Source organism: Balaenoptera physalus (genome assembly GCF_965194825.1).
Source record: "Balaenoptera physalus genome assembly, chromosome: 6".
NCBI lineage: Eukaryota > Metazoa > Chordata > Mammalia > Artiodactyla > Balaenopteridae > Balaenoptera > Balaenoptera physalus.
In genome coordinates this window covers 102997569-103021768 of record NC_138885.1, presented here as the reverse complement: position 1 = coordinate 103021768, position 24200 = coordinate 102997569, and the positions used below count along the sequence as shown (strand labels likewise).

The 24200-nt window shown below is 34.7% G+C and overlaps 1 protein-coding gene across 1 annotated transcript in view; it reads left to right on the top strand.

The window, feature by feature from the left end:
• Window positions 1-4307: 4307 nt before the first annotated feature.
• ERBB4 (erb-b2 receptor tyrosine kinase 4) overlaps window positions 4308-24200 on the top strand; it is a 1174475-nt gene continuing 1154582 nt past the window's right edge. The window contains exon 1 of the mRNA XM_082466966.1: window positions 4308-21824. The gene's annotated coding sequence lies outside the window, so the exon portion shown is untranslated. The remainder of the gene's footprint in view (window positions 21825-24200) is intronic.

Genomic DNA, 24200 nt, shown 5'->3' with positions numbered 1-24200 from the left:
CATTTAATACCTTAAACATCTCAGGATCCTCCCTTTGCACACTTAAACTTCTGAATAAGAACCCCATGGATAGGTAATAACAGACCATGGTGCATCAGCTTTCCCTGAAGGGATGTTCCCAGGATCCCTTTTCTGATGGGTGTTCTGGCATCCCTCTGAGGGTGTTGCAGGGATCCCTTCCTCTGGAAATATGTCCCCAGAATCTCTCTCTGACTTCATGTTACCAACATCTCTCTCTCTCAATCTCTGATAATGTTCCCAGAATCCCTCTCTCTTACATTGTGATCCCAACATCCGTCTCTCAGACGTCATGTTCCCCCTCCACTGTTTTCTTATCTTGTAATAGCAACCTTGGAAGTAACTTGTATAAGATGGCAGAGTTATAAGATGTAACTATGTTCCTAATGTTGTAGAGTAACTCCAGCCCCTCAGCAACGTTACTTAAATAAGAAATAAACCTTAGAGAGACCTTCAAGATGGCAGAGCAGTAAGACGTGGAGATCACCTTCCTCCCCACAAATACATCAGAAATACATCTACATGTGGAATAACTCCTACAGAACACCTACTGAACGCTGGCAGAAGACCTCAGATCTCCCAAAAGGCAAGAAACTCCCCATGTACCTGGGTAGGGCAAAAGAAAAAAGGAGAAACAGAGACAAAAGAAAAGGGATGGGACCTGCACCTCTGGGAGGGAGCTGTGAAGGAGGAAAAGTTTCCACACACTAGGAAGCCCCTTCACTGGTGGAGACAGGGGTGAGTCGGGGGGAAGCTTTGGAGCCACGGAGAAGACAGCAGCAACAGGGGTGCAGAGGGCAAAGTGGAGAGATTCCCACACAGAGGATCAGTGCCGACCAGCACTCACCAGCCTGAGAGGCTTGTCTGCTCACCCACCAGGGCGGGCGGGGGCTGGGAGCTGAGGCTCGGGCTTCGGAGGTCAGATCCCAGGGAGAGGACTGGGGTTGGCTGCGTGAACACAGCCTGAAGGGAGCTAGTGTGCAACAGCTAACCGGGAGGGAGTCCGGGAAAAAGTCTGGACCTGCCTAAGAGACAAGAGACCATGGTTTCGGGGTGTGTGAGGAGAGGGGATTGAGAGCACCGCCTAAACGAGCTCCAGAGACTGGTGCGAGCTGTGACTATCAGTGTGGACACCAGAGATGGGCATGAAACGCTAAGGATGCTCCTGCAGCCACCAAAAAGCCTGTGTGCAAGCGCAGGTCACTATCCACACCTCCCCTCCCGAGAGCCTCTGCAGCCCGTCACTGCCAGGGCCCCATGATACAGGGACAACTTCCCTGGGAGAACACTCGGCGAGCCTCAGGCTGGTGCAACGTCATGTCAGCCTCTGCCGCTGCAGGCTCTCCCCGCATTCCGTACCCCTCCCTCCCCCCAGCCTGAGTGAGCCAGAGCCCCCTAATCAGCTGTTCATTTAACCCTGTCCTGTCTGAGCTGAGAACAGACGCTCTCAGGTGACCTACAGACAGAGGCGGGGCCAAATCCAAAGCTGAACCCCGGCAGCTGTGCGAACAAAGAAGAGAAAGGGAAATCTCTCCCAGCGGCCTCAGGAGCAGTGGATTAAATCTCCACAGTCAACTTGATGTAGCCGGCATCTCTGGAATACCTGAATAGACAACGAATCATCCCAAAATTGAGAAAGTGGACATTGGGAGCAACTGTAGACTTGGGGCTTGCTTTCTGCATCTAATTTGTTTCTGGTTTTATGTTTATCTTAGTTTAGTATTTAGAGTTTCTTATCATTGGTAATTTGTTTACTGATTTGGTTGCTCTCTTCCTTTTTGTTTTTTTATATATGGATATATATATATATTCTTCCCTTTTCTCTTTTTGTGGGTGTGTATGTGTATGCTTCTTTGTGTGATTTTGTCTGTATAGCTTTGCTTTTACCATTTGTCCTAGGGTACTGTCTGTCCATTATTTTAATTTTTTTTTCTTTTTTTAGTATAGTTTTTAGCACTTGTTATCATTGGTGGATGTTTTTTGGTTTGGTTGCTCTCTTCTTTCTTTCTCTCTTTTTTTTTTTCTTTTTTTATTACTTTCTAATTTTTTTTATTAAAAAAAATTTTTTTTAATTTTAATAACTTTATTTTATTCTTTTCTTTTTCTTTCTTTCTTTCTTTCTTTTTTTCTCCCTTATCTTCTGAGCCGTGTGGCTGACAGGGTCTTTGTGCTCCATGCAAGTGTCAGGCCTGTGCCTCTGAGGTGGGTCACATGAGTTCAGGACATTGATCCACCAGAGACCTCCCAGCTCCATGTAATATCAAATGGTGTAAGCTCTCCCAGAGATCTCCATCTCAGTGCTAACACCCACCTCCATTCAACAACCAGCAGGCTACAGTGCTTGACACCCTATGCCAAACAACTAGCAAGACAGGAACACAAACCCACCCATTGGCAGAGAGGCTGCCTAGAATCATAATAAGGTCACAGACACCCCAAAACACACCACCGGACGCGGTCCTGCCCAACAGAAACACAAGATACAACCTCAACCACCTGAACACAGGCACCAGTCCCCTCCATCAGGAAACCTACACAACCCACTGAACCAACCTTAGCCACTGGGGGAAGACACCAAACACAACAGGAACTACAAAACTGCAGCCTGCAAAAAGGAGACCTCAAAGACAGTAAGTTAAGCAAAATGAGAAGACAGAGAAACACACAGCAGATGAAGGAGCAAGGTAAAAACCCACCAGACAAAAAAAAATGAAGAGGAAATAGGCAGTCTACCTGAAAAAGAACTCAGAGTAATGATAGTAAAGATGATCCAAAATCTTGGAAATAGAATGGAGAAAATACAAGAAATGTTTAACAAGGACCTAGAAGAACTAAAGAACAAACAATGATGAACAACACAATAAATGAAATTAAAAATTCTCAGGAAGGAATAAATAGCAGAATAACTGAGGCAGAAGAATGCATAAGTGACCTGGAAGATAAAAGAGTGGAAATAACTACCGCAGAGCAGAATAAAGAAAAAAGAAGGAAAAGATTTGAGAACAGTCTCAGAGGCCTCTGGGACAACATTAAACGCACCAACATTCGAATTATAGGGGCCTCAGAAGAAGAAGAGAAAAAGAAAGGGACTGAGAAAATATTTGAAGAGATTATAGTTGAAAACTTCCCTAGTATGGGAAAGGAAATAATCAAGTCCAGGAAGCACAGAGAGTCCCATACAGGATAAATCCAAGGAGAAACAGGCCAAGACACATATTACTCAAACTATTAAAAATTAAATACAAAGAAAAAATATTAAAAGCAGCAAGGGAAAAACAACAAATATACAAGGGAATCCCCATAAGGTTAACAGCTGATCTTTCAGCAGAAACTCTGCAGGCCAGAAGGGAGTGGCAGGATATATTTAAAGTGATGAAAGAGAAAACCTACAACCAAGATTACCCTACCCTGCAAGGATCTCATTCAGATTCAATGGAGAAATTAAAACCTTTACAGACAAGCAAAAGCGAAGAGATTCAGCACCACCAAACCAGCTTTACAACAAATGCTAAAGGAACTTCTTTAGGCAGGAAACACAAGAGAAGGAAAAGACCTACAATAACAAACCCAAAACAATGAAGAAAATGGTCATAGGAACACACATATCAACAACTACCTTAAAAGTAAATGGATTAAATGCTCGAACCAAAAGACATAGACTAGCTGAATGGATACAAAAACAAGACCCATATATATGCTGTCTACAAGAGACCCACTTCAGACCTAGGGACACATACAGACTGAAAGTGAGGGGATGGAAAAAGATACTCCATGCAAATGGAAAGCAAAAGAAAGCTGGAGTAGCAATTCTCATATCAGACAAGCTAGACTTTAAAATAAAGACTATTACAAGAGACAAAGAAGAACACTACATAATGATCAAGGGGTCAATCCAAGAAGAAGATATAACAATTGTAAGTATTTATGCACTTAACATAGGAGCACCTCAATACATAAGGCAAAGGCTAACAGCCATAAAAGGGAAAATTGACAGTAACACAATCATAGTAGGGGATGTTAACACCCCATTTTCACCAATGGACAGATCATCCAAAATGAAAATAAATGAGACACAAGCTTTAAATGATACATTAAACAAGATGGACTTAAGTGATATTTATAGGACATTCCATCCAAAAACAACAGAATACACTTTCTTCTCAAGTGCTCATGGAACATTCTCCAGGACAGATCATATCTTGGGTAACAAATCAAGCCTTTGTAAATTTAAGAAAATTGAAATCGTATCAAGTTATCTTTTCCGACCACAACGCTATGAGACTAGATATCAATTACAGGAAAAAATTTGTAAAAAATACAAATACATGGAGGCTAAACAGTACACTACTAAATAACCAAGAGATCACTGAAGAAATCAAAGAGGAAATCAAAAAATACCTAGAAACAAATGACAATGAAAACACGACGACCCCAAACCTATGGGATGCAGCAAAAGCAGTTCTAAGAGGGAAGTTTATAGCACTAAAATCCTACCTCAAGAAACAAGACATATCTCAAATAAACAACCAAACCTTACACCTAAAGCAATTAGAGAAAGAAGAACATAAACACCCCAAAGTTCGCAGAAGGAAAGAAATCATAAGATCAGATCAGAAATAAACGAAAATGAAATGAAGGAAACAATAGCTAAGATCAATAAAACTAAAAGCTGGTTCTTTGAGAAGGTAAACAAAATTGATAAACCACTAGCCAGACTCATCAAGAAAAAAAGAGAGAGGACACAAATCAATAGAAATAGAAATGAAAAAGGAGAAATAACAGCTGACACTGCAGAAATACAAAGGATCATGAGAGATTACTACAAGCAAATCTATGCCAATAAAATGGACAACCACGAAGAAATGGACAAATTCTTGGAAAAGGACAACCTCCCAAGACTGAACCAGGACAAAATAGAAAATGTAAACAGACCAATAACAAGCACTGAAATTGAAACTGTGATTAAAAGTCTTCCAACAAACAAAAGCCCAGGACCAGATGGCTTCACAGGCGAATTCTATGAAACATTTAGAGAAGAGCTAACACCTATCCTTCTCAAACTCTTTCAGAATATAGCAGAGGGAGGAATACTCCCCAACTCATTCTACGAGGCCACCATCATCCTGATACCAAAACCAGACAAAGATGTCACAAAAAAAGAAAACTACAGACCGATATCCCTGATGAACATAGATGCAAAAATCCTCAACAAAATACTAGCAAACAGAACCCAACAGCACATTAAAAGGATCATACACCATGATCAAGTGGGGTTTATCCCAGGAATGCAAGGATTCTTCAATATATGCAAATCAATCCATGTGATAAGCCATATTAACAAATTGAAGGAGAAAAACCATATGATCATCTCAATAGATGCAGAAAAAGCTTTCGACACAATTCAACACCCATTTATGATAAAAACTCTCCAGAAGTAGGCACAGAGGGAACTTACCTCAACATAATAAAGGCCATATATGACAAACCCACAGCCAACATTGTTCTCAATGGTGAAAAACTGAAACCATCTCCACTAAGATCAGGAATAAGACAAGGTTGCCCACTCTCACCACTATTATTCAAGATAGTTTTGGAAGTTTTAGCCACAGCAATCAGAGACGAAAAATAAATGGAATCCAAATTGGAAAAGAAGTAAAACTGTCACTGTTTGCAGATGCCATGATGCTATACATAGAGAATCCCAAAGGTGCTACCATAAAACCACTAGAGCTAATCAATGAATTTGGTAATGTAGCAGGATATAAAATTAATGCACAGAAATCTCTTGCATTCCTATACACTAATGATGAGAAATCTGAAAGAGAAATTAAGGAAACACTCCCATTTACCATTGCAACAAAAAGAATAAAATACCTAGGAATAAACCTACCTAAGGAGACAAAAGATCTGTATGCAGAAATGTATAAGACACTGATGAAACAAATTAAAGATGATACAAACAGATGGAGAGATAGACCATGTTCTTGGATTGGAAGAATCAACATTGTGAAAATGACTCTACTACCCAAAGCAATCTACAGATTCAATGCAATCCCTATCAAACTACCAATGGCATTTTTCGCAGAACTAGGACAAAAATTTTCACAATTTGTATGGAAACACAAAAGACCTCAAACAGCCAAAGCAATCTTGAGAAAGAAAAACAGAGCTGGAGGAATCAGGCTCCCGGACTTCAGACTATACTATAAAGCTACAGTAATCAAGACACTATGGTACTGGCACAAAAACAGAAATATAGATCAATGGAACAGGATAGAAAGCCCAGAGATAAACCCACACACATATGGTCACCTTATCTTTGATAAAGGAGGCAAGAATATACAGTGGACTCTTAGAGGAAAACATAGGCAGAACACTCTATGACATGATTAGAAAAGTTTTTCATTCTTAAGATGGAATTCTATGGTTTATTCTATAATTTTTAAAATTTATTACTTTTCACCTTTTAATCCTCCTGGAATTTATTTTTGCGTATGTTGAAAGCTAGGGCTTTAACTAAATCTTTTTTAATATATATATAAATAGTCAATATTCCAATACCATATTTTGAGTAATTTGTACGTTCACAATGATTTGATATGATGCCTTTATCGTACATATGTAGGTCTATTTTTGACTCCCTCCTGTGTTTCTTTGATGTATTTTTCTATTCCTGCACTAGTGATACTTTGTTTTAATAATTATATTTTTAGTATGTTGTAATACATTAGGACAAATCTCTTTGTAATGTTCACTGTTATAATTTATTTATGTCTTCTTTACATATTCCAACAAAGCCTAAGAGATTTCTTCACTGAATTTCTTTCATATTGCTTGTTTGTTCTCAGACTTCATTTATTGCTTATTCACTGATACCATGAATAGAGGCTTTATTTTTTATACTTTTTAACTTGCTTTTACTGCTGTTAGGAGAAATATACCCACACACATTATGTGTGTGTATGCATGTTTTTGACTGATTGATTCTGAACATTTTAACTAAACTTTTTATTGCTTCTTACAGCTCTTCAGTTGATTTTTGTGATTTTGGAATTAAAAAAATACACATGTGGCAAACAATAACAGTTTTGTCCCATCCTTTATAAAACTTACCACTCCTAATTCTTTTCTTGCCACATTGTTTAGAATCTTCAAAATAATACTTAATGTTTTGGCAATACATGCTGTCTTTTTCTTATTCCTTTCTTATTCCTTTAGTGAGAATGCCTTTAGTGCCATTATACTAACACTAATACTAAATACCATAATACTAATAAAACATTAGGATTGTGTTTATTCTTATAAAGAAATAATAATTATTAATCACATTAAGGCAATTTCCTTCTATTCCTACTTTACTACAAGCTTTAAAAAAAAAAAAACAAGAAAAGATTTTAAATTTTTTTATTGCCATCCTAATAACTAAGAGAAGGAAAATGCTAGGTTGAAATGGATTGCCAAAGGAGATTTAAAGTTTTAAAATTTCCTTTCCTTTTTAAAGATTATATTACTACCCAGACAAGAGTTGGCTGCTCCCAGTTTACCATGTAACTGCACATAAATTCTCAGTATGCTAGCAACTGATAGTTTGCTTTTACCTAGACAAGCACAGCAGGTTTGCCTAATGAGTTTTTGGAGTTGGCAGATTTTGTTTGGGGCTCTAAAGATTCCTACCTACAGCCCTCCCCTTTCTATTGAAGACACAGTATTTATTTATTTTTTGTAACCAGTTGAATAGCTGTGTAACATCATCTTTCTTGTGGCTTATTTGGTGTATGATTGAAGCACTAAGGACTTGAACTCTCATTGATCAGTCTTATTCTCATCAGCAAACAAAAACAAGCGCAAACACTTTGGTTGGAGAAGATACATAGGTACATGTCCGCCTGTGACCAGGTATTAGGAGCATCATTTCTGATACTTCTTATTATCTTATAGTTAAAAATAAAACAAAAAGTCTAAATGGCTCAAGTTTAGAAAAACACTCTTTCACCTTACTTCCTAGCTTTTTAAAGGCCTGTGTTAAATGGTTAGTAGTTGGGGAAACGTGTTTAAGGGCCATCTCATAGTCATAATAGGTACACGATTTCAAATTTATGTTTTCCTCTTCAAAGGTATGTTTACAAACTCAAAGTTGTGCACGCATAGCTTTAGTGAGCAACAATCCATTTAATTTAGCTCATTATATCGTAAATGCAAAGATTTTTATAGGCTAAACAATGTGCCATTTTACTCACTAATTGTTTCATAGGTATTACTCATGCCATCTAGATTTCCATTTATAAGCCTAAGCCATCATGAGTACTCAATAAAAGTAGATTCTCTGGGACATCTGGGACTGCAGAGCACGTAGGAATTGCTCAGTGAAAAGAATTACAGGATTTTAAAGATCGACAAGGAATTACAGAGATCGACTCCATCCCTTCGTGTTATATATAAGGATGGCGGACTTGACTGATTAATTGTTCTCTAAACAGGAATCATGTTTCAATTGCCTTTTCCCAATAAAATGTTAATGTCAGTAACTGAAAAATGGCAAGGATTGTTTAACCCACATAACGGATTATTATGCCACCAGTGATTTACTGATGGACAATATTCCTAGGCACACGTCATGTAGACTATTGAAAAATTATTGCTTATAGATCAAATAGTAATCATTACTGAAGACCTCTCTTTGCTCTTCATGCATAACTTTCTATGACAGTGACCCAGGTAAGAATTGCTTCACTATTTACTGTACAATGTATTTTCTGTACAAACATTAAAAAAAATCTTGCTCCTGTCAATTTGAAGATTCAGTGTACAGAAGGATATATTTAGTTCTGTTACAAAATGTATCAGGTTAGCCTTTTGAGCTATCAAAGAGATTTACCTACAAAATTAAATTGATATTGTCTAACGGTTGTTTTAGAAATAAAATTTCAACCCATAAAAATAGAATAGCATTTTCCCTTAATCTAAACAAAAAATCTGCATTTAGAATACTAGATTCGTTTTTTTTTACTCTCTTGTTACTGCTACATCTGATTTTCCAATAAACCTGAGATATGAAACACAGGTGAGGAAAAGCAAAGGAAATCATATTTTGGGTCCATAAATGCCAAGTTGGGAACAAATCATTATTTTCCTCTCACAATTAAATCTAAGTTAGAAGGGAGACATATAAATGAGAATATAGCCCTATACAGACATCTCAGGAAAACAAATAAAAGAAAGATAAAATTTGTTAGAAAAATATTATGAAAGCACAAAAATACAGATAGAAGTTGTCTATGATTAACAGATGAAAAGAATTGACAGAGTGGGTGGCTAGTGTCCCTAAGGCTGTTATCACCAGCAGTTACTGACTGTATAAATAGAGCTGTACATAAGGTGGTTTCATCTTATAAGGTCTTGCAACCCAGTTGGATAGAGAGACCTTACATATAAATAACAAGAAATAATGATTCCTAAGCCAAGCAAATGATCCTGTAGTCTTTCTTTTCTAAACTGTGTATTCTCCAAGCTAAATAATTTTTCTTTTATCTAACAGCAATATGAACATGTCAATTGAATTTTTTGAAGGCCTTTTTTCCTGAATATTTGGTGGCCAGCTGAGGTAAGTTTTCATCTGTCTTTCAAATTTTTGCTTATTTTACACTATGTTGCAAGATATTAAATAATTTCAGAAAAACAGCTCATTTTTCAAAAGAAAAAATTAGAACCCAAAATACACATACTAAATTGGTTGGATCACAAGGCAGGAAATGCAATGTTTTATACATCTGAATTCTTGAGTATTTAGCTGTGCGTAGTTTTTCTGAGCAGTTGTCCTACTCTTGACAGAAACTAAGAAAGCAGCAGGGCAGTTTGAGATAATTGCATAGTACACTCAACTCTAATTCATATACAACCATCAAGTTTTTATAGATTTCTATTTATGATGTTGTCACTAAGGAGTTTCTTGCAGTTTTCAGGTTAAATTCCTATATTTTGGAGATTATAATTCAGTTATGAAAATTTTCTCCTTGACTGAAACTTGGTATACAAAATCTTGGTTAGACTAAAAACATTATTTGAAATTTCTGTAAATGTCACTTGCATCATTAAAAATTATTTTATAAAATAGTAAAACCATATTTTTAGAACTTATTCAGATGTTGTTATGTTTCATATTTTCTTGTCTTTTTTTATATACAGATGTGTTCATTTACTTTTAAAAATATCAGTTTTTTTATTGTACCATTCAGACTACATTGTAAAATAAATTTTAATATCTAAGCATTGACTTTTGATTGCAAATACTTAAGTATCAAACTACAACAGGTAATATACACAGTTTAGTGCACAATTGAGTGTAAAGGATTAATACATTTTATATAACCAAATATGTTTTATAATATGTGTTATGTAAATATATTTATGTGTTGTTATAATTTAGTCAAAGTTTCCTTTTTTGCTATACCATTGTTATTATCTACATTGAGAAAACAAAATGTATTTTAGCTCAATTTTCAAACTAATTAAGCGTTTTTGGCCTAGATGTTTTAGCAATATTCAAAAGAAGCAATTTTTAGAGCAATATTTATTTTAAATATAAGAATATTTTAAAAGAAAAAAGTTAAACTATATATCTGAAGTACTGTTTAGTCTCAATTACAATTTAATATGTAATTTGCAGGTGATGTGCTCCCTTTTACATCATGAGATTTTCTTTATTCTTCCAGGAGCTGGATTTCTTTTAGGACTTGTATGAAAGTAGGATTGGATTGGCTATCCCTATTTTTAAACAAGACCTATCAAATCCAAGAATGAATCCTGACTAATTAATGTAAATCAAACAACTGTAAAACAGACAAAAAAACATTGGCTGCTCTATTAGTTTGTTTGTTAAAATTGAATGGTAAAGTATTCTATGATTTAAGATTGGCAGGAGTTAACAGCTTTTATGAATAACAAATAGTCAGGATTCTGTATAATAATTCTGATTATAAACATTGATAAAACGATGTGAATGCAGTTAACTTCACAGCTCATCTCACGAATCCATACTGACACCTGTTCTGCCCCTCCTCACCAAGTTGTGTGCCAACCTCTACTCCCAAATTACTCATATAGACTAGACCAATGATTGCAATGCAATTAGACTGATGAGAATCAAGAGAATTGCAAAAAAATCTACTGATAATTCCTAACTTGGTTTTATCTATACAAGAATAGATAAACCTATGCACATCAAATATAATTTTTTTCTTTTACTTCCTGATTTTCTCAGCTAATATTTTAAAAAGTAGGGTAAAACGATACTTAATTTAAAAATGGCATCTAATGTTAAAAACATATTTTCTTGCTGTGAAATTGAATTTGTTGAGTTTTTCATTCTAGGGTGACAGAGTACTTATTTATAAAACCAGAGTCACACAAAAAAAGGCAAGATGGATATAGTCAATTATTTTACTTTCATACTTCAAAGCATTGAGTATAATGTATTCAATGAATAATCTAATCTGCAAAGCAGAACTATTTGAAGAGGCAATGAAGTACAAGAAATAAAAGAACTCTTTTTAGAGTTCTATATTCTTTTCCTTATAAATTCTGTCATGTTATGTCATGTCATATCATATGTATCAGTTAACCCCCAGAGGCAGACTATCATGAACAGACCATGTCCTACATTAAGTGGTCATTTGTTAAAGGGACAATAAGGATGACAAAATTGAGCTAACCACTGATCAGGTAAATGCTACCTATTTCTTCACAAACCACAGAAAGACACTTGGAAAGAGAAAATGAACTAGTTTTATTTCACACTTATTATGTAATATACATTATTGTAAATGCTTTATGAATTTTAATTTTGGTTTATTTAATCTTCACGCATTTCTTTTATTATCATCATAAGCTGGAGGTTAGCCCGCTGGTAGGTGTTAGAGCTGGGATCTGAACCTAGACAGTTGGGCACCAGGCTCTGTACTCTTAATCTCTACACTATGCTGCCTCTATGCAATGTTAGTCTAAAAGGGAAATCAATGACCTTTAAAGTTTTCAGCAGTGTTTATAGATGTCTTAACAATTATCTAACATTAAACATTAATTGTTCAGGATGACTATTTGGGTGTGGGACTAGGGAAAGTAATGGAAGTCTTTGACTTTCTCAGTATTAATGTTTTCTTTCATTGGCACAGCTCTTTCGATAAGGAATATAACATCTTGAGACTTCCTGGAGGCCATTTCTGAATCTAGTTAAACAACCCATGTCACATCATCCCAACTTAACCCTGTAACAAGATTTTTAAGTCCTTTCTATTAGGTGTTTGAAAAGGGATTTTATTTTGACAAATAGAAGCCCGAAGGATTATCACTTTCTTTTTTGCAGTATTAATGGTTTTCTGTGAAAGAAGCACAAATACAAATTTGCAGAAATATTATGAATATTTTCTACCTGATACAAAATAGATGTTGTGCAATATTGCTTATTAAGATATAACAAATAATGTTACTAGAGTATCTCCTTTCTGAAGATGATGCATCTAAATTCTCATCCTTACTAGTATTGAGTGCTTTAGAAATCTCTTATCAATGAAAATCTGCTTTTGGAAAAAGGGCAATAACTTTTTTTTCAAAATTAAAAATAATTTGAAGTCCTCAGAGAATATTTATTTACATCAATTGCATGTTGAGAAGGAAATAAATTTATAAACCATAGACTCTTTGAACTGAAAGAAACTTTAGAACTCAAAGTTTCACTATAAACAGTATCTTTTGGTTTTGGCCGCCCAACATCCATTCTCTCCTCTGCTAATAACACTCTGGTTTTCTTAGGGACTTTTCCTGCTCCCCACTCTCAGTCCTTGTGATTGGGTGGGACTGATCTCTCAACCCTTTGTTTCAATATGGGATCTGGGACTCCTCAGTCGAATGCTCCTGGCCATGACTGATTCAGGTCACATGATTCATACCAGCTCAAGCAGATTCAATTTCAGAACTGTTGTTGGGAAAGTGAAGTTCTATCTCAGTGGGAGTGTTTGTGAAGATTAGATGTTAGCTTTAAACTGTTGGTATCTATCTTACCAACCTCAGTCTGAGAGAGTTTATGCGAATAAGGCCAATGCTTTGGAAAGCAGAGTCAAAAGTTGGAAAGAGATCAAGTCTGGATAAAGTTGTCTGAGTCCCAGGATAGAATTCTTTGAGCTCTACCCATAAAGGCCACTGAAAACTGAAGTTCTGCAATATTTATTCCTGTTTAATGCAATCTGATATCTGATTAAATACTTCAAACTACAGGAGCTTTGGACCTTGTAAGGAAACCAGTGCCATTTTCCTCATTAACGTGTTTTAGAAATTTTATTATAGTGAACATAGAATTGCTTCCTTTTTAGTTTCTTCTTTGATTCTATCTTTGCTTTCTGGTGATAAACCAAATAAATCTAATATCTCTTTTATGTGGCAGCTCATCAAATACATATAGTATCTATCCTCTGTGTCTTTTATTTTATAGGTAAAACAGCTACAGTTAAGGAGATTATAAATAAATATGTAAGTCTTCCAGTTAAATCATCCCCCCAAAACTGTGAGATTTGTACTTTCTTGTAATACCAATTAATTTCAACAGTAATCCCATTTATAATCATGTTTTAGACAGAAAAAATACTGCTAATTAGCTGGGGTTACACAGTGAGTTTGTTAGATGCATGGGACCCAGCCTTATAATTAAGGTTGAACGCATGTGATTTGAAGGATGAAAAATCCCACCTGCTCAATATTATCTACTGAAATTCATATCAATTAAAGCTAAGGGTTAAGTGATTATCCCCTGAAAAATCTCATTAAAATTAAATTATTTAATTTAGGGGAAATATATCATCTCCCATTAATTCATTAACAGCAATTGATTCATTTATCAAGATTTGGAGAAAAGTGAAGAGAGGACAGAAGAGTTTTTACTGAGAGGAGTATGGAGCGGAATTTCACACATTCCCTTCAGGATGTTGCCTGAGGGGAACTTCAGGTGGGAAATTATATGGGGCCCCTGTGCAGATGTCAGGGTATGAGCTGGTGATGATAATAAACATGATAGACTTGCTGTTCATTTCTTTTCAGTGGAGGGGCTTTAGCGTATCTTCAAGTGTGTGTGTGTGTGTGTGTGTGTCTATAAAATCATTTCACCTAGGTTAGTCCTCATTACTCTAAAGGAGTGTTCATATTGTATTAATGACAATTTAGATCTAATTGTTATTTGTAATCCCTGAATCAAACTAAACCTGTAAATGAGATTTTTAAATATTTGTTTCCTACTAAATTAATAAAATCAATTCTAACTTAATTTTTTTCAGATGCAAGTGTACAATATTAGATATTTTGTATTAGTAATAGCAATAAAAGCAGCAATTTAAATAGGTATCTAAGTATTTGTTTTCTATTGCTGCTGTAAGCTAATTACCACAAATGTGGTGTCTTAAACAATACAAATTTATTATCTTACAGTTATATAGGTCAGAAGTCTGACATGGGTCTCTCTAGGCTAAAATCAAGCTTTGGTAGGGCTGCATTCCTTTCTAGAAACCCTAAGGGAGAATCCATTTTCTTGCCTTTTCAGCTTCTAGAAGCTGACTACATTTTTTTGGTTCATTGCCCCCTTCTTCCATCTTTAAAGCCAAGAATGGTGGATTGAGTCCTTTTCTTCCTGACCCTTCTTCTACTTTTAAGGACTCAGTAATTAGATTGGACTCACAGATAATTCAGAATAATCTCCCCATCTCAAGGTCAGTTGATTAGTAATCTTGATTGTATCAAGATTCTCTTTTGCCATGTAAAATAACATATTTATAAGTTCTAGGGATTAGGGCATGGATGTCTTTGGGGAGCCAATAGTTCCCCAAAGTTTACCATAGTCTATTACATAGGATATGTGCATTCCTAAAAAAAACCTCATGTTATATTAAATAACACACAAAAAATAATAGGGCATGTAGGAAAAAAATACAGGGTTGGAACAGGCAACTCAAAACCTATGCAATTTAGTGAACACTAACGAAAATTATAATCCTATAAAGTACCAGTTTAAATGACATACTGAATTTCTAATATCGATAAATATACACTACTTTAAATAAAGGACTTATTTTAAAAATCAGGGTTGGGAGAGATGTATCTTGATGGAAGCAGGTGTAAGGAATTGGTGAAGCTGCTGATTTATGAAGGCAAAGCAAAATGTGGGAAAAACAAGGAAAATCACATAATAAACACTTCCAGTAGTCACACAGAATGTGGCCCAGCTGAACCAAGAAGAATGATGGCTCAAAAAAGTCATGCCTAGAATACTTTATATCACCACTACTGCTTTCTATATTCAGTTGTGTTGTCATTTTGTGTTTGGTTTTTGTTACTTGGTTGGTGAAACCATTAATACGCTGAGAAAATTGTGTAAGAATCAAAGGGATTTTTGTGCTATACCAAAATCTCCCCTGTTTACCAACTGCATTTGAATGAATCCTTTAGTATTTCCGAAAGCAGATTGTGTTGCAGTGCTTAAACTTAGTGCAAAGCCAGCTCAGCGTCATAACCTAAGTCAAGGTTACCTGGAAGTCCCAAGATAGTGTCAATTTACCGTCACTGACAATGACTCATGACTGTGAGCCAGTCATTATGGGCAGAACATATTTCACGGAAGGGGACAACTGAACTTTTGGTGTTATCTTATGCATACTCCAAAAAAGGAAGTATTTTGTAAGGAAACACCATGAAGTCATTGCAGAATTTTAAATAATCATGGATACTGTGAAGTCATCATGGCAAAAAAAGTTGGGAATGTATTCCCTCTAAAAGAGGTAGAATATAACTTATGAAATCAAGTCACCAGTAACAGAGGTCTCACCCAAAACAGTAATACTTCAAAGCCTAATAACAGGGGTAAAGCAAAAGCTAAATGATAATGTTCTATTGAAGGACAAGTATACTAAGAAAATCAGGGAGAAACATATTGTTAAGAGCGGAAACCTGAAAAAGTAAAGAGAGACCTGAGAGTGTGTTGTTTTGGTGCTTCATCGTTACTTGAGTGGGTACAGGAGTATCTTATTAAGTGGGAAATTAGCATGAAACTATGAAACTATACTTTGATCCTCTATTCTTAATAAATTATTTCTCTGGCCTATTTATTAATTCATAAGAATATTCAGTGTCCCTTCCCTGTGCCAGGCACAGTGCTAAGTACTAAGGATATAGTGATGAATATTAAGAGGTCCTTTCTGCCCTCTGAAACAGATATTAAGCAAATTATCACGGTAATATAATTATGAACTGTGACACGTACTGTGAAGGAAAAGGAGCAATGCTGTAAGAACATACAAGGATATATGATCTAGTGGTGGGTGTGGGATTAGATATTTGAGTTTACATTTAAATGATTATCACCAAGCAGCGGGCCATGAAGTGACTGACATTTCTGGTGCTCACAGCAATGGCAACAGTAACATACGTTTTATATCTGTACTGAAGTTGAAAAAACTTCATTGACGTTTTGATTTCATTTGCTCTAAGAAATCCTGTGTGACTACCAATAATGATATTGGTAGCAGACCACTATTACTTGAAAGGTGGATGGCATCCAGGCACAATTCTAAAACTGAGCTATCAATACAGTAAAACTCCTGCTGTTGAATTGTTCTATTTAAAACTTTGTATTTCTCCCTTTTGTGAAACTATTTTAGTATATTGTATGTCCACTAGGGGACAGTGCTGCCCTTTCTTAGAAAAAAGTTACTGGTGGCAAGACCAGATCTTCCCTGTTAGATGTTGGGGGCAGGGAGGAAGAAGGAATAGCTTTCCCTAGTTTGGAAATGAAAGGCAAAAAAATAAAGACTTTTGAGATAAAAGAAAATGGGATTGCATATTATTTCAAAGGCCAACGTTACAAAAAGTTTTGTTAGCCGTTTATTTTTCATCACTCAGTTGAAAGGGTGCACAGAAATACAAATTAAAAATAGCTGATCCAGGAGTTACTCTTGACTATGCCACACTATAAATTTAATTTAAAAATCTGTATTGCTTTTAATCTATGCCACTAAAAATATCCCAAAGAGTTTTTTTTTAAATATTTTTTACAATATAAAGATACCGTATTTATTATATTAGCTACCATATAAAATGAATTTTTATAAGGGGCTTAATAATTGTTACTATAATTTTTCATTCTTATGTCAAAGAGCAGTAATATTTAAGAACTGTGAATTTCATTACATAAATTATCCTCATTAATTTAAAATGATACTATAGAAAATCCAGGCTGATTTTTATAAAGTATAAACAAGAAACAACCACAAATTCTGCTGTGTGAATAATTGATAAATATAATACTTAGCTTTTCTTGCAGTGGCTTTAATTAGCCTTAATTATTTTGCATGCATCTAAGAAAATCATCATTTACTTGGTAAATTCTATGAGCACTTTTATTTTCCTGATGTGTTTTGCTACATTTACCTGTGTTTTAGCTGGCCAGGTTCACATATGAAGTATCAAAAATATTTCATGTGGTAAAAGAGTGAAAATGCACCCTTACTATATTTCTGATTCAAATCTTCTCACAGTATTTGACATATAATTTATTTATGTTACACTTTTTTGCCTGTATTATTTTTATATCTTACTACTAATTGAGCATTTGCAAAGGAAAGATATGTTCAATTATATTATGGTTGATTTTAGAATTTGGGGGCATGAAAATATAGAATAAAATTTTTAGGTCATAGAGATTTTCTGGTAAATAAAACTTCTGAAAGCAAAAATGTAGCTAATTTAAACCAATAGTTTCTTGATTGTATATTTTAGGAATGCCAGTAGCTACATTAACCAATGAAGCTAATACTCCCTTGTTTTCTTCCCTTAGGTAATGTGTAGGCTTTCCTTTTCTTGTGATGGTTACTGGAATTGACCTTGTAGAAGGCAATAGTTATAGGTCTAATTCTGTCATACTTGCATATGGGAAACTTCCAGTAAAATACTTGCATAAATCTTTATGCATTAATGTTGCTTAAAATAAATTGAAAAATAGGACTGACTTATACAAGTGCTTAAATGATCGCAGATCAGGAATAGGTACCATATGCTGGTTACAGAGTGGTTGTTTCTGTCCTTACACCTTGGCTCTGTTTTTCTTTTCACATGGACCTCCTGATTACAGCCCAAGAGAGATCAAAACATACTATTTAAAATTAACTTCTGTTGATTTGATCAATAAAGTATATTTAAATATGTAACATCGACATACTGTGGAATGTCTGGCATTCCTCATGGCAAGTTTTCTACTTTCATAAATATGTCTATAATGTGTGTAGTGTATTGTGAACCAGGATGATGTCTGCCTCTTGCTATTACACACACACACAAACACACATACACACACACTTTTCTGGAAATACTTTCAATTGTCTGGGGCTCTAAAGGGCCATCAGCATTCTCTTTTCTTCTCTAAAGTTAAAACATGATCCTGCTAGTAAAGGGCTAAATGAAAATGCAGTAATGTGAAATATATAAAAGATGACTTTGTCCATCATATTTAAAAAGCTCAGGAAGAAAAAAGAAGATGGCTGAGATTGGGTTTCAATTCCTTGTGTTAGGGAAGCTAGCTCTCCAGAAGGCTGAGGTTTGAGAAAAGAAAATTAAAGTAGAATTTAGCCTTTAGTCATAGACTCTTAAAACAAGAACTCAACAATAGTTGGCATAAAGAAAAATTACCTGTCCTTAGGATGTGTGAATTAAAATAAAATTATGAAGCTGACTTATAATAGCTTTATAAGTTCAGATATGTCAGAATATAGAAATGGTGACAAAGTTATTTCCATTTGACCCCTACAAGGGCTTCTCAAATTGTCAGCCCCTTCAGGAAAATGTACTCTACCAAATGCAAGAGTCAAAAAAAAATTGTTTTTTTTTTTAGTTTTTAAGATTACAACCATCTTCACTGCTTCTGCAAATCTCAGAGTCACATATACAATAAGTTACTTTATAACATTTACCATATGCCTTCTTCATATTAGACAGTTTGTTAGGCAATTTGTGATCAAGAGCAGAAGTACTTAGTAAAACAAAGCTCAAAAAAGCCAGACTTACCTACTTTTGAGGCTGTCTGTCTGAGCTACTAGTCATGTACAGTATCTCCTAGATATATGATATCTACTTATTTTGCATATATTTTACTCACATTAACAACCAGTGCCTAAGTTATTTCATGGTGTTATGTAGGTTTATTATTTACCCTTGGGAATTTTAGAACAGTGCAGGGTGTTTATTTCTGTATTCAAGCAATATGCAGAGAATATTTCATGTATGTGTACGTAAGTCCAGGATAAATTTTGGCTTTGAGCAAATTCAGTGCAAAGAGTTCTTAATGGTAGTAGACTTGTTCTTCATAAGGAAAAGGAGTATGGAATTCTTTAACCATATTTTAAATGAAACTCATTTTCCTCATGGTAGTTTCTCTTGTGTAATTTTTAAAATTATATCCAAAGACAAGCCATTTTATCTTTATTCAGGTTGGATGGCCTGCTAAAGCTTAACTAGTTACACTTGGGGTAACATGTTATTCTGGAATACCTTATCGATAGTTATTATTTAAATCTGATTGCCTTTATTTGATGTGTTTAACTCTTGTCCCCAATACCTTATCGTGCAGTGCTCATGGGTTTAGCACTTATTTCCTGAGCTCTGCCCTTTCACGTTTGTTTGAGCTTGATGATTGTTCACATCTGGTATTGCTATTTGATTGATCTTAAGGCATTTCACTCTTTAAATCTCCATTTGTTCTTCCTTTCCTCACTATTCTCTGTTCTTCTTGATCATGGTCCTAGAGTTATTTTATTCCTCCTTTAATGTTTAATAAGCATTCCTTGTAGGTTTCTTAGAATTTTTAATTATGGTTCAGCGGTCTTTATTCTTTTTAAAACTTTCAAACCTTTAAGTTCTCAAAAGTAGTTTAAATTATATGCTTAGGTAAACTCTCAGAAATGCATAGAATTCTTATAAATACTTTTGTGCATTATATAAAATGCAGTGTAAGTGCACATGTTTAACATTACATGTAGAAATTCTAAACTTAATTACAAGAGGGCTAAGTAAATGTACACTCAGAAACGCAATTCATGTACACTGTCACTATACCCCTGAGGGCTGTCATTGTCAATACTTATAAATTAACAGTTGTGATTGTTTTCACATAATCACTGGTGTGACTAGAGTGATTTTTTTTTCACTCTGAATTTTAAGTGAGTTTTCTGTTGAAACTTCTCCTAGCTGTACATTGGGGGAAATATTCTTAAGAATTTTTTTACAGAGAAATGATGTCTTTATTTTCCCAGTCAATCATACTTAAAACCTTGATGTCATCCTTGACCCTCTTTATTCCATTATCCTCTCCTTCAGTCACTGAATCCTACAGATTCTTCCTAGAAAAATGACAATGGCCTCCTCAGTCCCTTTAAATTCCCACTGAAATTATCATGTGGTCATATTCAAGTTCTTAGACAACATGCTCTTCTCTCCTTGGTTGGACATTCAAAACACTCCACAGTCTGGCACAGGTCACCTTTCCAGGATAAGCTCACATAGGCCTCCTGTTTGAATTGTCTACACCATTTGTCCAGTCCACCTGTCAGCATCTTAACATATATTTCTACAGCTGTAGCCTTTCCTGCCTGGAATATCTGTCCACTCCCCTTCTTTTCAAAGCCCTCTTCAAATAGTTGCCCAATAACCCGACTCACAAACATCTCATAATCGGTCACCTTGTTGTTATTTATCTTTGCATATATAAGATGTGTCTCTTCACCAGGTGATGAGAATGAGTCATATTTATACCATCTCTGTATCCCCAATAGAAGTATATTTTATTTAATAAATATTTTATTGATTACTTTAACTCTTCCATGCAAGGTGCCTAAATAATGATATTTGTTATTATTTCATCATGTTATTGAAAATGTTATTACATTTTCATGACTATTGCTGTTATTATAGCTTTATTATTTTCCTCTGTGGAACATTGCCATCACCTGGCCCTTTGAGTGTAAGGATAATAATAGCACAAATTTAATTAAAAAATGTTATGTACTCCCTAACCAAGTAGATTCCCTTTTCATCAATAAGACAAAAGCTCTATTGAATGTGTTATTGCACTGATAAAGTAATTTCAAAATTAGATTACAATGCAAATGAGTTGGCTAGGTTGTATTTTTATTCTTGGTAGAAATGTGAGACACGCAATATGTGATTATGGTGGATTTCTAGTTAAAATGGACTATTTCTGACTTATAGAAGTATGGCCTAAAAATATAAGCTGACTGTTAGTAAGCTTAATGTTGACTATAGTGCTTTTTTGTGTGGAGGAATACTAATCTATGGAATGTCAGGGATGAAGTAGAAAAAAAAAATAGCCTTGAAATTTACATATTTTGCAAAGAGTGGTAGCAATGATTCTCATTGATATTACAAAATTTATGTTTCATTTTGTATTAGATTTTTAATGAAGAGGCACAAAAACACGGAAGAAATCAAACAGATATAATGACATGAGTGCAGGCAAATATGTCTCTCAAATTATTTTTAGTTTATAAAAGCAATGTGTTTGTTTTATATGTCATATTATTTTTGCTATTTTCCTTCAAGGACAACATATATCTGTATGTTGAAAATTAAAGACATTATACTTTCCATAGACTGTCTACAATGACCACTTTGTAAGAGGAAGAAGAAGAAGAAGAAGAAGAGGAGGAAGAAAGGACTTATTGTCAAGCCAAAGTAGTTTCATCACAAAGTCATTTTCAGCAACATACCAGGTCAGAGCATTCACACAGCTTTTATCTTCCCTTCTGTTTCAGATTAAGTTGTTTATTGAAACTTTTGTGAATTATTTAAAAATGAAAATTACAGCTACTTATTTTAAAGATTTGGCTTAATAAAATTTAAATTACCAAATTTATCAAGTATATGGCATATATACTTGATAAATTTGGTAATAACTTTATTTGTTTAAGAATGCAAAATATTCTTTGAATTTGGCATTGTTCTTTATAGTCATAAGTAATAGTATGCTTACAAAACATAATGATAGGGTGTAACAAAACTTTTAAAATAAAATGAAACATGATTTGTCTAAAGCTATATGCATAGATGAAAATATCTAATGGCTTCTACATACCAATTTAGTACATTTGTTTCTGGAAATTATTTATAAATTGTTTTAAATTGGATTAAATTATATAACAACACACATGAGAAAAATATTTCATTAATTACATGGAGTAGGTGTAAATAATGTGCCAGGTTCTAGACTTTAAGTATTTTTCAGGTCATAATATCATTTCTATGAACACACCATACCAATTATCCTTTATATTTCTAAATTATTGAAGTAGACATACATTTAAATATAAACTAGAATGAATTCGAATTTATAGAGAAATTACAATACTTTTTCAAGCCAATTTTATTTACTAAATTGATACAAAGACAAAAATCTTCCAAGTTATATACCATGTGGGTGTAATTATCAGTTAAAATTACATGAGAAGAACAGAAAACACACAAAAAAGGACATACAAAGATTTAATGGTAATTGCCTAAATATTCCTCGGTTTATATGACTGGCATGTAGTGAAGTACATATTTGGGACTCAGCTCCTTAAGGACAAGCCCTTGTCTATGATGAGGCTTTTAAACTTCAGGGCTGAATACAACACTTAGCCTATAGTGTATTTGTTGGATTCAGTTGAACCTATAGCAGCAGGGTTTGTAATAGCTGCTGAATCACGTAAAACAGAAATACAATGACCCATTTCTACACTCAAATGAGCTAGAAATACTAGTTCTACTCTTTCTGTGGCCATCTTAGCAAACATGATGAACCTGATTAATATTAATTCCATCTGATAATCCTGTGCAAACTTGTTTGGATTCCATCTAAAATATGGATTTCAGAGAGCAAAAATTGTCTTCATTTTTATATCACCACGTGTTGCCTAGTAGAGAAAGAATCACACATAGTAGGAATTAAATAATTAAATAAATGTCTATTAAACTGGCATTATATCAAATCCTCTGAATACAAACAAGAAACATTTTCTGGAACATGATTTTTTATTTTAATTAATAGCTACTTTATTTACATATTTATTTATTTTTGGCTGTGTTGGGTCTTCGTTTCGTGCGAGGGCTTTCTCTAGATGCGGCGAGCGGGGGCCACTCTTCATCGCGGTGCGCGGGCCTCTCACTATCGCGGCCCCTCCCGTTGCGGGGCACAGGCTCCAGACGCGCAGGCTCAGTAGTTGTGGCTCAAGGGCCCAGTTGCTCCGCGACATGTGGGATCTTCCCAGACCAGGGCTCGAACCCATGTCCCATGCATTGGCAGGCAGATTCTCAACCACTGCGCCACCAGGGAAGCCCTGGAACATGATTTTTGTATTTTTACCAAAGAATTATATACGCACATATGTAGCACTATGTATATGTGTATATATATGTATGTATGTTATAAATAGACATGAAAACATATTTCAGAGTTACTGTCATTCTTACAACTTTTGGAATTAACTTTTAGTTTGAAACGACATTGAAATTAGTTATATATTTTATGTGTTTTCTATGAGAATTGCCAGTATAGTTTTTATTTAAATATAATTTTGAAAAAGGGACAAAGGGAGGTCAAGTAAACAGAAATCTGTTTCACAGTGCAACATCAAGAGTCCTTACAATTTTGTGGGAAGGGACTTTGAAGAGATCTCTTTTGAAACCTTTTGATATTTAGCAAGCATACAGTAAAAGGCAGTCGATTTTAAAATTTATCTTGACTCTTGAAGTTTGGTCTTGGATTTGTTCTATTAGATTCATTTCTTTATTATTTATCTAGAGAGAGATTAGAGAAATGTTTATCAAATATGCAAATGGCATTAAGCTCATTGAATTAGATTGTATTTAGGGGAGGAAATGTATAAAATTCAACAAATTGCCTTTATAAATCATCACACAAAAATTACATGAAGCACAATAGAAATTAGTATAAATAAAGGAATTATGAAGAGAAAATGCTCCTCTACCTCCATAATCTCCTATCCCCTACTAAATCAAGGTGGTCTCTTGGCTACAGTAGACTAATGAAGGTGCTCTCAGTGTCACCCCTTTATTGACTTACAGTTTCCGGGTATATTCCAATAATA